At 43.5% G+C, this 15238-nt stretch overlaps 1 protein-coding gene across 4 annotated transcripts in view; it reads left to right on the forward strand.

Moving 5' to 3' along the window:
• The first annotated feature begins 14849 nt into the window (after positions 1–14849).
• The window catches only part of INAVA (innate immunity activator), a 29240-nt gene continuing 28851 nt past the window's right edge, over positions 14850–15238 (forward strand). For all 4 annotated transcript variants that reach the window (XM_035121940.2, XM_035121937.2, XM_035121938.2 and 1 more), the window contains exon 1: positions 14850–15141. The gene's annotated coding sequence lies outside the window, so the exon portion shown is untranslated. The remainder of the gene's footprint in view (positions 15142–15238) is intronic.

Below are 15238 nucleotides of genomic sequence, written 5' to 3' on the forward strand. Positions count from 1 at the left end.
AAGCTCGCGCTCCCAAGGGGGTAACGGGGAAACTCAAATAAATTGAGCAAATCACACACACACACACAAAAGGTAAGTGGAAACAGAGCAGAAGTTTTTGTAAATGTAAAATTTAGAACTTCTAGCAGCTCACACCAGGTGAGTAAGCGTGCATTCCTTGGAGCTAAAGAGAAATAAGCAAAGAGCACTTTTGAATTAGCTGGTTCCTGGAAGTAATCTGCGACTGCCCAATTGTCGTTTTCTGCCCGGTTGTAATTTCCTGAAATTTTCTGATTGGCGCTGCAGTTAATGGAAAGAGCAGACTAAAGCTTCTGCGGAGTTTCTTTGGCTTCCAGAGATTCAGGACCTGAACAAATGAATGCCTTAGCTCTGCAGGAAATGTTTTCAGGTTTATGGTTGGGGGGGGGAATAGGCACCGTGATTTCAAATTACTGTATATTCCTGCGTATAAGACTACTTTTTAACTCAGGAAAATCTTCTCAAAAGTCGGGGGTCGTCTTATACTCTGGGTTGTATTTCTTATATGGCGAGTATATCCCAAACTCTATATTTTAACTGGAAAAGTTGGGGGCTGTCTTATACGCCCAGTCGTCTTATACGCCAGAATATACGGTACTACTTGTAAGATACATGTTTAGGTGAGCACCTTGTCTGAAATTGCTTAGATCAGGGGTGGGTGAACTTTGGGTTTGTTGGGTCTACTTTGTTTGTTGTTGGTTTTTTCTAGATCTCTCCAATATCCACCACAAGATGGATATGCAAAAGACATACAACTTAGTATTAAAGAACAGGGTACCTCTGAGCCTTGGGATTTCATTTATGTTGGGGTTTGAATTGCACTCACAGCCCTTTCCCACAGAAGTTCAGTCCTAGTTAGCTTTTAAAATTTATTTCAGTAGCCTAAATTGGGGGGGGGGGAGTTGTTATTATTGTTAAATGATTGGGTGTCAGAGACACTTTCCAATCTCTTGCAAATCAGCTGGCGGTCTCCCAATAGATCCTGATCTATCTACTGCCTGCTCCTGATTTAGATCAGCAGTATTTATTTGACTGCTTCCTCCTACTGAATAGAACTGTGGCCTAGTGGTAGCTTGCATGGTTCCTTTGTTTTAAGAAAGAAAATTATTGTTTCTGACCACAAAAAGCTTCTTAAGGAAGCAAATCTCAAGGACATATTTTTCCTTATTTGTTTTTTTACTGTTTTCCTGCTTTCCATTTGAGTTAAAAGTTCTGAGGGTTGAATCTTCAGGTGGTTGCTATAACATTTTTGGCACATAGCAACAAACACAGAAGTTAAGGACTATTACTGAGAAGCATGTGTGCGGCTTAATTTGATCCAGGGCTGAATGGCAGAACAAAACTGGATAATGGAGCAGAACCGGACTGGATAATGGGGCACAGCCTAAGAACACGTGCAAAACTAACTTAAAAGTCCCTGTAAGCATGTGCAGAATGCCACTTCCTTACCACAATGCAATGTCAAGAAGCCCCCACACATCTGGGAGTAGGGCAGGAAATACTTCTAGGCAGTCCTGAGCTATATGATCTCTCACACTCACCACACAGAGCATTTTTGTTCCTTGCATTAAGCTTACATGTTGTAAAGTTGGGTTAGAACTGTGGCATTGGATTTGTGATTTCTCACTCTGCTTGTCATTCCTTGCTCTAACATCTCACCGAGTGATGGAAAGGGATCCTTTAAGCAGTGCACTTTTACATTTTAAAATGGATTTGCATAGTAACTTAGCAGAAGGTAATTTTGGGTGTGTTTTCTAGTGCTGTGCTTCTATGACCCTGAGCTGTTGCTTAGTCTTTTTGCTTGCATCGGGGGCTCAATGCAGTTGCAACAAGGTCACATTCAGTCGGCAGAGCATGAGACTCTTAATCTCTGGATCACGGACCCCATGTTAGGCAAAAGATTCCTGCATTGCAGAGGGTTGGACTAGATGACCCTTTTGGCCCCTTCCAACCCTACAATTCTATGATCATTTTTTAAATACACCTGTTTATGAAGAGGTTTAAGGACCTTAGTGATAGAGTCCTCAGCATTTTATTCAGAATTAAATCCAATGGATCTCAATGGGTTTTTACTTCCTAGTAAGCATGTTTAAAGTTACAGCTTAGGTATGCTGTGTTGCTGACTATGGCACGCGCTATAGCTAATGCATGTGGAATTCACAATGAGGTGGTTTAGGCTGCAATTGTTGTTGTTGTTGTTGTTTAGTCGTTTAGTCGTGTCCGACTCTTCGTGACCCCATGGACCATAGCACGCCAAGCACTCCTGTCTTCCACTGCCTTCTGCAGTTTGGTCAAACTCCTGTTAGTAGCTTTGAGAACACTGTCCAACCATCTCGCTCCCTGTCGTCCCCTTCTCCTTGTGCCCTCAGTCTTTCCCAACATCAGGGTCTTTTCCAGGGAGTCTTCTCTTCTCATGATGTGCCCAAAGTAGGCAGCCTAAAGTCTGCTGAGTCCCATAGACTTTGGAGGTTGGGAAACAGGTTGGCATAGCCGTTCACCCACAAAACAGTTTTTGCAAGAGATGAGACTTAAAACCCAGATTTCTCGGATCAGCCCCTAGTTCCCTACGCTCTGGTCCACCACCTTCACTTCATAACCTTTTCGCATCCTATCCCAGCTTTTCCACTCTGTATCATGCACACAGAAGCCTTTGCCTACAGAGCACTGGAGCATCGGCATTAAGGCAAAGTATGACAGTCCCGTGAGATCCATGTGCGGACTGAGGCTTCTCTCCCCACCCCCGCAGTTGCTGAAAGTCTTCCCCATCAATTCTGAAGCTCCCGTTGCATGGGGGACAGCAATTCATCAAAGCCTCTGCTAGTGTGAAATCAGCTTGGTTGGTGGGTGGAATGTTGCAGGTTCCACGCAGGGAACTGCGGTGGCCTTTATCTCTCTGGAGCAGAGAAGTTGGCCTCCCCTCTCGGCCTTGATGGGATGATGGATGGCTTGCATGCAGGGGGCACTAAAAGGGCATTTGTCCTTCAGTGTTCTTTATTTTCGGAGGGCACGTCTGGCAGCCAGCGGAGAGAGCGAAATGAATCCCTTCAGTGTTGTGGCGTTCCCTCCTGCGTGGCTGTCGAGACCGACAGAGCCTGGGAGAAGGGAAGATGGGACATGGCTCTTTGGGAGGAGAGCCAAGAGGGATGATTGGAGTATTTATGATAAACTTCCTCCTCATAGTGTGGCTGGGAAGCCTCTCCGGAAACACAGGTTATTTTGTATAGTGTTTCCTTTGGCAAGGGGAAGCTTGAAAGAGAAGGGAGGAATAGCTGGCTTAGAAGCCAGCCCAATTCTCAGAGACAAGCATACAAAGCTCAAAAGAAGAGGCCGCTGTTTGCAGATCAACAGATTCTTTATCCAGTGGCACCTCCACAGAGTGTTCAAAACAGAACGTTTCACATCCATCCTTCAACGCTCAGTTGTGGTTGCTGGATGAATATCTCAACAAAGAGCCAAAGGAGCAAGCAAGCAGGGCCTTTTTATTTATTTTAACAGGCCCTGTAATTTATGATTCCTAATTGTCATGATGACTGTTGCCCTTTCATTGAGTGAGTTAGGGAATTCCAAAAAAATGGTTTCCCGTTGACAGAAGTATTGGGGAAAGTTCAGAGTGTTCTTTCTCCTTCCTCCCAGAGTCATGAGATGCACATATGTCCATGCTGACGAGGAGAAGTATAATGTGTGAACTGTGGGTGGCAGATGGAGTTGGCTGGTGGCCCATTTCTGTTCTTATACTGAGTGCACAGTTATGTTGTACTTTGTGAACCCCCACATTGTTAAAATAACTACAGAGTCGCTTTTTTAAAGCACAAACGAAAACATCACCATTCCACTTCTCTCAGCAGCCCCTACAGTTCTTCTTTTTCTTCTTCACACCCCTACAGTAACTCTCACAGGGCCGCATTACGTTAAATGTGTGGCACTTAAAATGAACCCAGCACCCACAGGAGGCTCGATTAAGACTGGCACCACAGCACAGAGGGGGGGAGTTGTCATTATCTTTAAATGTATGACCTGCCCTTCACCAGCAGGTCCCAGGGTGGGTTATAACAATATAATACGCAGAATTAAAAACACTTAAAACAGATTACGCTCCCCCCTAAACATAGCATGCTCCCAATTAAAATATCTCTTCCTCCCAGAGTTGCCACCTTCGGTCGGGCAAAATAAGAGACAGGTTGGGGGTTGGAGCACACACACACACACACTCAGAGGCCAAATCCTCCACCACTTTGGGGAGGGGGCTCCCTGCATTCACCCTCCCACCTCCCTCACCACCCTGGCCCCGCTCTTTCCCTCAGCTCACATAGATGGGCAGGGGCCAGGGGCCGGCTCCCATGGGCAAAGCCACAGCTCCAGCTTTTTTTTGCCCATGCTGGCATTGGAAGAGACTTGAGCTCAGAGGAAGAGGAGAGGTCAGGTTGGGGTGGCGGAGGGGGCCAAGCAGTGGCAGACCCACACCATGCTAGACCCTCAGGCGGGGGCTGAGGAGAACCATTGAGAGGGAAGGAGGGGGAGAGGAAGAGGACGTCACTCTCTCCCGCTTCTTCTGTTTTCGCTTTCGCAGGTCTGGGCTCCTCATCAGCCACACCAACAGCGACACAACCGCCATTTTGGGCCGGCTGAGCTCACATACTGTATGGGAAAAAGGCTTGAAGTCCAAACAGGACAAGGACACTTTTTAAATACAGTGGTACCTCGCAAGACGAATTTAATTTGTTCCACAGGTCAATTCGTTTTGCGAAAAATTCGCCTTGCGAATCGCAGTTTCCCATAGGAATGCATTGAAATTTCTTTTTTTTGCCCATAGGAACGCATTAATTAAATTTCAATGCATTCCTATGGGAAACTGTGATTCGCACGATGAATTTTTCGCAAAACGAATTCCTCTTGCGAGTCACCATCAGATCGCAAGACGCATTCGTCTTGTGAAAAATTCGTCTTGCAGGGCATTCATCTTGCGAGGTACCACTGTATATAAAATATTTTTTATTAAATTTTCCAAATATTTTTAAACATGGCATCTTATATATAATACATAAAGACCAATTGACCATCTCGGCCTTAGGCTTCCCTCCTCCTCCTCTACTAATGGTTTTCTTATTTATGCTCCAATATTGCATTTTGTTATTGTAATTATTATCATCCTTAAATTCTATTCTTAAATAAATCAATTAAAAACCTACTTGATAATAATTGATAAATTTGACCTTACAAAACTTCTTGTAGCCCTACTAATGTTGTTAATTGTTTACAATTGTCTTTCAAATACAACATAAATTTATTCCAGTCTTTCAGAAAGGTCTGGTCCTGCTGGTTCCGAATCTTCCCAGTTAATTTCGCCAATTTGGCATAGTCCGTTGACTTCATCTGCCAACTCTTCTTTCGTCGGAATCTCTTCCTGCTTCCATCTTTGGGCCAATAATAATCTTGCTGCAGTGGTTGCATAAAGAAACAATGTTTTATCTTGCTTAAGCAAGACAGGACAAGGACACTTTTGTCCAGAAATGGGGCAATCCCCTTTTTCTAGGGATGGGTAGCAACCCTACTCCCGTCCTTCCTCCCCCCCCAAAAAAATATTTACTGTAGGGTGTAAGCTGCTTTTGGGACAGTGGCTTAGAGAGGAAAAGCTTTAAAATCGCTTCTCCTTACAATCTTGATGGAGGACCCCCGGAATTGCTATTTTTGAAATATATAAAATGCAGTCGCACATTTAATGTAATGTGTAGTTTGGCCTCGCGGTTCATGAAGATTCTGTTCTCTTAAAAATAAGTAGAATGAATATATTGGTCAGGGCAATAAAAAGGTCCCCCAAATTGCGAGCAGCAGTTGCCACTCCCAGCCTCCCTCACCCTCCCAGCCACTCACAAGGCCAAAACATATAGGGTTATCATCACAGTAGAAGGCATTCACCACCTGTCCAGGAGTAATAAATATAATCTAACCTTGCATTTCTTACTTGCTGGGGCAGGGCGGGAGTAATGGAAGCTGCTGCATACTAGCGCCCTCTGCTGGCACAAGTATAATTAATCAAATAATGCAAATACAGTACTGTACTGTAGTAGAAACAGAAAGAATGCTTGAGGAATTCAGTCTTTGCAGATTTTTCTACCTGATCTATATCTCTCTTTTTTTTATATAACTATTTATTAAATTTTCCAATTAAACACATTTAAAACAATATACAAAACAAACAAACATTCAAAATGCATACATCACTCTTTTAACAATTCTCATTACTCATTACAAAATACTCCGCCGAGTTTGACTTCCCTCCCTCCCCTCAATAGGTTTTCTAATCCGCTCTTATCTCGCAGTTCCTTTATATCTAGTCTTTAAAGTCAATTCGTAGGATTTATTTCAAGCCTGCAAGTGTCTTTAAAAGGTAAAGGGTAAAGGGACCCCTGACCATTAGGTCCAGTCGTGACCGACTCTGGGGTTGCGCGCTCATCTCGCATTATTGGCCGAGGGAGCCGGCGTATAGCTTCCAGGTCATGTGGCCAGCATGACAAAGCCGCTTCTGGCAAGCCAGAGCAGCACATGGAAACGCCGTTTACCTTCCCGCTGTAGCGGTTCCTATTTATCTACTTGCACTTTGACGTGCTTTCGAACTGCTAGGTTGGCAGGAGCTGGGACCAAGCAACAGGAGCTCACCCCGTCACAGGGATTTGAACCGCCGACCTTCTGATCGGCAAGCCCTAGGCTCAGTGGTTTAACCACAGCGCCACAAATTTACTCCAATCCCTTAGAAACCTTGTCTCCCTCTGGTTTCGAATCCTGCTAGTCAGTCTCGCTAATTCTGCATATTCAATCATCTTTGTCTGCCAGTCTCCGATTGTCGGTAAGTCCTGGGTCTTCCATTTTTGGGCCAATAATGTCCTTGCCGCGGTTGTCGCATACAAAAATAAGGTATTATCCTCCTTGGTTATCTCTTGACCTATCATTCCTAACAAAAAGGCTTCCGGTCTCTTGGGAAAGGTATACTTAAGAATCTTTTTCAGTTCATTATATATCATTTCCCAATAGCCTTTAACCTTTTCACATTTCCACCACATATGATAAAAGTCCCCTTCCTTTTCATTGCATTTCCAGCACATTCTATTACTCATTCTATACATTTTTGCTAATTTCACCGGGGTTAAATGCCATCTATACATCATCTTCCAAACATTCTCTTTCAAAGCAGTACATGCTGTGAATTTTATTGTTTGGTTCCATAGTTTCAACCACGCATCGTATTCAATATTATGCCCAAAATCCTTAGCCCATTTTATCATTACCTCTTTCGTCAATTCATCTTTAGTATACCATTCTAACAGCAAATTGTACATTTTGGACAACAGTTTTATTCTGCCCCCTAGCAACTCTATTTGGAATTTGGACCTTCTCTCCTCAAAACCAGTTTTTTTGTCTTTTACAAATATATCATTGATTTGATGATATTGCAGCCAGCTCGTCAGGTATACTTTAACCTCTTCATACGGTTTTACTTTCCAGCCTTGTTCTGATTGTCTTAAAAATTCTTCATATGTTGGTCTCTCCCCTTCCATATTCACTTTCTTCACTATGATTACATCCATTGGTGAAATCCACCATGGAGTCTTAGTCTCTAACAAGGCTTTGTTTCTTTCCCATACTTCAAATAACGACCTTCTTATCACATGATTTGTAAATCCTTTATGGGTTTTTTTCTTATCGTACCATAGATATGAATGCCAGCCTGCTCTGTTGTCGAATCCTTCTAAATCCAACAAGTCCGTATTCTCCAATGTTATCCAATCTTTTATCCAACAGAGACATGACGCTTCAAAGTATAATTTCAAGTCTGGCATGGAGAATCCACCTCTTTCTGTCTTATCTACCAATATTTTATATTTTATTCTTGGTTTCTTCCCCTGCCAGACAAATCTTCCTGATCTATATCTCTTGGCCTAATATGCAGATTGGAACTTAGCTATCCACCAGATTCCACGCTTCTCCAAATAGTGGAATGAATATTTGTGCTGATGAGTGTTTTATTTATTAATTAAATAGATTTCTGGACTGACATTCACCAAAAATGGCCACAGGAAACACAATACAGTACATTATAAACAGAAACATTAAAAATAATTATCATACAGCACATTATTAAAAAAAATTAGCAGCATCACAACATTAAAAAATGACATCAGCCTTTAAATACCTTTTTTTAAAGTGAGTTTTTACTTGGTTTCTGGTGAATATAAAGTGGATTCTCCAGTGAGTTGTAGTCCAAGATATTTGGAGTCTACACATTGAGGAAGCTTGGTTTGAACATTTTTTAAAAATGCATTTAGATACATATTTTGAAATAAACACGTATCTATATGTTTAAATTGTATTTTGAGAGAAAATACACATTTAAATATGCATCAAAGTATGTATTTACATACCTGCTTTTGAGAGGAAGTTAAAAAGGAATTTGCAGATCGTTGCAACATGCAAAATTGTCCTGGACTGGAAATACACATATAAACCCATCCCTACTATATGCATTGCGCCCCTGGCTGTGTATTTGCCATGGATTAAATAGAAGTTCTCCAGCTTGTTTGTTGCACAGCCTTGCCTTTTTATTCTTTGAGAAGAATCAAAGAGAAGAAGCAGAGTTGGAGGTTATCTAAGTCATTTTCAGAAGACCTTGACTTGGTTTCATCAGGAGGTGGTTAGATCTCAGACATTGTTTCCAGATGCTCCTTTAAACACTTGGGAAGTGAAAATTGCCAGGGGCGGATCAGCTTATCAGCGCACATTGGACAAACAGTTTACTTCTGGGGCCCTTCCTTGCATATGCTTGCCACCTTTTTCCTGCAGAAACTCCTTTGCCTTTAACACCTGCGCTCCCAGCAAACATTTAAGAGAGTGAAGCATTTCTCGAAATGGCTAGCCAGGTGAGGTGGAGCTGCCATGCTAAGTTCCTGGCAGGTGGGTCTCTATTATTTACCTGCACGAAGGGTGGATTGGTACAAATACACCCGCTGGAATGCCAAATTGGTGGCATTGATGTGTTTGCCAGGCAGAGAGGGCCTTCTCGGTTGTGGCGCCCACCCTGTGGAATGCCCTCCCATCGGATGTCAAGGAAACGAACAACTATCTGACTTTTAGAAGACATCTGAAGGCAGCCTTGTTTAGGGACATTTTTAATGTTTGATGTTTTATTGTGTTTTTAATATTCTGTTGGGAGCCGCCCAGAGTGGCTGGGGAAACCCAGAAAGATGGGCGGGGTATAAAACTATTATTATTATTATTATTATTATTATTATTATTATTATTATTATTATTATTTGTACTCTACTGACCTTCTCACCTCCTCTTCCCAGTAAGCCAAGAGCATTCCACCTGCCAGGGATCTAGCATAATCAATCCACTTCACCCAGCATTTTGAGCATTTCTCATCACTCCGTCTTGGAAAAAAACTTTGCCTGTGTTGCAGGTCAGTTTTATTTATTTATTATTACGTCTGTATCCCGCCTTTTCTCCAAGGAATTCATTTTATCCTCACAGCAACCCTGTGAGGTAGGCTAGGTTAAGCGATAGGGAAGGGCCCAAGGTTCACCCCATGGGCTTCACGGCTGAGTAGAGATTTGAATCCTGCTCTCCCAGGTTCAGCGTTCTAACTACTGTACCACACTGGCTCTCTCATCGAAAGAAAACTATTTGCAAGTGTTCGAAAGTTCTTTCTCCCTTGTTGCCCTGCCTTAAAAAAATTACTCAAATTAAATATTAAATATGAAGAAACAGATTAAAGCCAGAGAGCAGAGGATCGTGCTCTGTGTTTGTAAGATGCTTCCAGACATGGGGGTGTTGTGTGATGGGTGCTACGGCACACATGCATGCAATTTTTTCGAAACACTCACAAATTGTTGGCATCGAAATGCTGGCCTGTATTTCCCCCCCCATTTAATCTTTATTTATCATTTTCAAGGGAAATCCGAGGGTGTGGGGGGAAAACCTATTTCCAGTGACTCATTTGTGATACCTAAACAGCCTGTTTGCAGCATAAAACTGCTCTTTTTTAGAGTAAGTAGCTAAGTTAGAAGCAAGAAAAAAGGAAAAGAAAGAAAAAACTAAATAAAGAGAGGGTGAAATAAAAGGACTTCTGGCTCTCTGCAGCTACATATTATATTCCTTCTTTAAGATCCAACCATTCTATATTCTATAAACCAGTATTTTTTCAATCTTCAAATCCATATATTACAAGTTCATTTTCTCTTCCACGCAAAAAATCCACAAGAAATTTCCAATCCTTAGCAAACATTAGTAATTATTTTTCTCTAATTAAACATGTTGGCGATTGTGTTTCCTATGAATTGCTGTTTGCTCCGATTCAGCGGTAAAGCATGGGATTTCACAGAGAAAGAGCCAAGACAAACAAAAACAAAAACCCTGCTCTGATATAGAGCTTTAAAGTCCAGACCTGTGCCTGGAAAGTGCAGCACAGAAGGAAGTCTGGATGAGCCCTGCTGAGTTCAAGAAGTACTGATTCGGTAGTTCCTCATTAAAGTGCTTTTTAAAAAAATTATTTCTCCTCCATCCCTTGCAAACACTTATAAAAGACTTGCTGCACCCTCCAGACACCGGTTCCTGACTTTAGTGGTTGCCTCCCATGTTGCTGTCTGAACACACATCACTTTGCTGTGTGGCAGGGCCAGTCCAGTTTTGCACCTAGACAAAACTTTCAAATTTTGTCTGGCAAAAAGATGATGATCTGTCCCTGGCAACGTGCTGGGCCTTTCTTTCTCTGCTTGCTGTCTGGATCTGTCCGCGTGATCCAGGAAACCTTCACACCATCACCAGAAAAGGCAAAAGTCATGCATCAGTCACTGTCTCTAAATAGGTACACAATGGGTGATTAGATTAGTCGCTGACTGTTTCTTTGAAATGATGCGTTCTTGTTGGCTGGCGCTTTCGGAACTTGTTTTGCACAGTGACTTTAGAGCATCCGAGTGGAATAGCCTCTTCGGATGCTATTTATCAAATTGTGTGGCCATGTCCATTGGAGATGTACCGTAATACAGTGGTACGGTACCTCAGTTTAAGTACACAATTGGTTCCAGAAGTCTATACTTAACCTGAAGCGTACTTAACCTGAAGCGAAGTCTCGCATTGAAAGTAATGGAAAGTGGATTACTCCGTTCCAGACGGGTCTGCAGAGTACTTAAACTGAAAGTACTGAAACCGAGGCGTACTTAAACCGAGGTATGACGGTACTCTGTGGTAAAGAAAGAACATACTACACTTTCCGTAAACGTTTGAAAGTTCACCTTGCAACCTTGTCTGTATCTGCAGCCAAATACCTAGCTGGTTGGTGGCATCCCCTGTTTCCCCAAAAAAGTGCAGTTGGGGGGGGCGTATGCATGAATTAGGGCATTTGGGGTAGAAAGATAATGGGGCAATTGGGTGCAGCATGTTGCAAGTGAGCATAATATATGAAACTGTAGTATGTGTTTGCTGGTTATTTCAGGCCCAAGGGCCAAATGTGGTAATCTGGGTCCCTCCATCTACCCTTAGGGCTCTTTCCAGGCAATTCCAGACACCGGCTTTCCCTCACACCCTCTTTGAGTGTTTTGGCTGGGCTGCAATGTGCCCTTGAGCTCTCAGACTGATTATCGCTTGCCTAAATGGAAGAGAGAGGGAGATGTGTGTGTCGAAACTAGCGTACTGTACAAAGGTAAAACCTACATTGTTCTGCCCACTTATTCCAGAGCGAAGGCTTCTGATAGTGCTATGGGGCCTTCCCCCACTTTCCCCCAAATCCACTCTGGAGAGTCATGAGAACCCCCAGAACAGAACGTAGAGAGAGGAGAAACAGAATAGTTCTGTCTGGCAAACACAAATGCTTATGCTGATCTGCCTCAGCAAGGCAGCACCATGTAAAGTGCATTGCATTAGTCTAGTAGTACGTGTGACTGTGGCAAAGTCTGCCTTCCTCAGGACAATTTGCAGCTGGCACACCCCCGATATTGTGGAAAAGCACCCTTGGCCACAGCTGTCACTTGTCAATTCAGAAGCCACGGTGGACTCAGACGTGCTTCCAAGTTGCAAATTTGCTCCTTAAGAGCGGACTGCAGCTCCATTCAGAATGGGCTGGATTCCGTGAAAAGATGCTCTGCCGGAACCTCCATTTTGCCTTGATTGAGCTTCAGTTTGAGGCAGATTCTTCACACTTAAAATGAGCAGAATTTTCAGGCTTTATAATGATACAATATGGAAAAAGCCAGCTGCCTTAACTCTACAGCTGCTCCCACAGCTCCATAGTATATAGATAGATTACTGATAAGCCTAATCAGTGGCCGTATTGTATGACGGTCAGAGTTGAAGGGAAGATTATCACAAATATACTTTGGCATTTTACCTTGAAGCGTGGTAAACAAGGCCAGAGGGTTTATTCCTTTGAATAAATATCACACATTTCTTCAGTAACCCGTGGAACAGAGTGAGTAAAGTTTCCAGGGTAAGATTTTTGAGCTGTTCTGCGTGTTTGCCTGAACTGCAAATTAGTTGCTCAGAGCGGACTAAGAGGAAGCAGTTGTTATGACTGATAATCTTAATTAAAATAAATTAATTTATACCATGCCTAAGTAACAATCATTTTGCAAGCACCATCTTATTCACCCAACAATATCATACAGGTTATTCCTGCTTCACAGATGGAGTATGGGAGCAGAAAGGCAAAATTTGCCCAAGGGAATTGCCCATTGGCTGAATTTTAAGTCTTCAAAAGGTCCAAGCTTCACATTTTATCCAGTGTGGCCCTGTAAGGGTTGAGCCAAGAGCAGCAGTCTGAGGTAGGAATCAAGAACTGAAGAACTAAGTTGTCAGAACCAAAGGACAAACTGGGAAGCAGGGTTAAGAAACAAGACAGGAAGTTGGCCGGGTCAAGAAGAAGCCAGACCTTAGGGCTGGAAAGCAAGTCAGGAGTGTAGGGAGGCAGAATCAACAAGCAAGCCAGAACCAAAGAGCAACCAAGATATCAAAGCATGCAAAGACCTAGGAAGGTATTGTTTCTCAAACAAGTTTCAGCAGCAACAGGAAGCCTGCTTATACTGGAGTTTCCAATAACTAGCCTGGGTAAGCCTTTATTGAGCACCCAGGGCCTGAGGATCTTACTGTGAACCTCCCCCTGGAGTTCAACTACAGTACCACTATGGAGCAGCTACCCACAGATCCCACTAGTGGTTAAGCATTGGGTGTGAAAACAAGGAGCCCAGACTGCAATCACAGATTTTCTCTAAAGGGCAGTATGGGGAATCTATGCTCAAATAACTGTTTTTGTTGTTTCTGGTGTTTGGTTGGGAACGAGTGAGTAAACAGAGAGCGATTTGGTCTTGGCAATATAGGAAGCAACTTGATTTTCTGCGCGCTATTCTGACCATTGAAGTACACTACTGGAGCAGGTGTCTTAAAAATCGTCTCCAAACAATGTCTCTTCATTGGGCAACACTTCTCCATGTTAGCACAGGCTGCAAGGCCGCTTCTGTGTAGAGGTAGTGAGGCGTTCGAGACTGACTGGGGACGGTATAACCCAGGGGTTCCCAAACTAAGGCCTGGGGGCCAGATGCGGCCCAATCGCCTTCTAAATCTGGCCCGCGGATGGTCCGGGAATCAACATTTTTTACATGAGTAGAATGTGTTCTTTTATTTAAAATGCATCTCTGGGTTATTTGTGGTGCCTGCCTGGTGTTTTTACATGAGTAGAATGTGTCCTTTTATTTAAAATGCATCTCTGGGTTATTTGTGGGGCATAGGAATTCATTCATATATTTTTTCAAAATATAGTCCGCCCCCCCCCAAGGTCTGAGGGACAGTGGACCGGCCCCCTGCTGAAAAAATTTGCTGACCCTTAGTATAACCAGTGGGTTTGAAAAACGATAGTGAACGCCCTCCTCTTTGTGCCTTTGAATTAGCTGTGCCCCCCCCCAATCTACCTTATTTTCTGTGCTGTCCAAAGGGAAATGCAGCTGCCTGGACCCACACAGCTCCTGCATCAGTCCTACCTTGAGAAGGCTGGATCAGGCCAGTGGCCCATCTAAGTCAGCATCCCATTGGCCAACCAGATGCTTGTGGGAGACAAGCAAGACCTGAGCACAAGAGCACTCCGCCCCCCCTGAAGTTGGAAACAGCTGTGGCAGGAAGGGGGGGGGCTTGACCCTTCCCCTGCCTATTTCTTTCTCACTGCAATTTCTGTCCAAAGGCTGTTTTCCTTGCTTGTGAAGGTAAACATGACCAGGAAGACAAAACCCAGTGGAGAGGAAAATGCATTGCAGGGGAAAGGGAAGGAGGTGCAGTGAAATAGTGGCAGATGTGGGGAGAGGAAAGCACCCCTCCTTCACTGCTGCAGATCACCTTCTTCCCTAAGTTGTTTTTCCTTAATAGTAGTAGTAGTAGCAGCAGCAGCAGCAGCAGCAGCAGTCAGGATATTGTCAAATGTGTTTGAATGTAATGCGTAGTAGTTTTACCCTCAGTACCAAGTACAAAACAGTATTATAAAAAGTGGCCCCTGAGCTTTCTGAAGTGTAGCAACATCTGGTATCCAAATACTAATGATCTCATTACTTATCATCGGAGGGCTCAGAGTATGTTTATATTTGCAATGAGTTATAACTGTGGAATAACATTAATTTTGGGTATGCAATGCCTGTGTGTTGGTCTGGATCTGGCTGCAGTGAAAGCAAACAAACGGCTGCTTTCTCTTTTTCTTGAGGATCAGTTCAGAGGTGGTGGTGGTGGGTAGGGGAGGATTCCTGGTTGCCTTATGCAAGAAAGAGGCTGTCCCTCTAGTCCCTCCCCTTTGGTGCCATGTGTCGGCTTGTCCTTCTGTGCCTGGAAGGATTTGGCTGTGCTGATTCCACTGTGGCTGAAAAGGTATTGCTCACCTGCCCCTCCCCTCTGACTCAAGTCAAAACAAGTAACACAGTTTCTTTGGCAGAGCAGGAGCAAGACAGTGCCTGGAAGAGGGAAGCAGCCGAGGGGTCGGAAGTGTGAACTCAACGAAAAATCCAGCAGCTTTGGAGATCGGAGCACTAGGACAGAACTGGCATCGCTTCCTCTCGCTCATTTTTCTCCTGATACCAGTTATTCTGAATCAGGGACCGAGCCCAGCAGGTAAGGGAGTCCTGTTGCTGTCTGATTTGAAAAGGGAAGAGAGGGCTGTTGTTTATTGATGACCGATATCTCCGAATGATAAGAAAATGTTGTGGAG

This window comes from Zootoca vivipara, chromosome 7, assembly GCF_963506605.1.
Source record: "Zootoca vivipara chromosome 7, rZooViv1.1, whole genome shotgun sequence".
In the NCBI taxonomy this organism is placed as follows: Eukaryota; Metazoa; Chordata; class Lepidosauria; order Squamata; family Lacertidae; genus Zootoca; species Zootoca vivipara.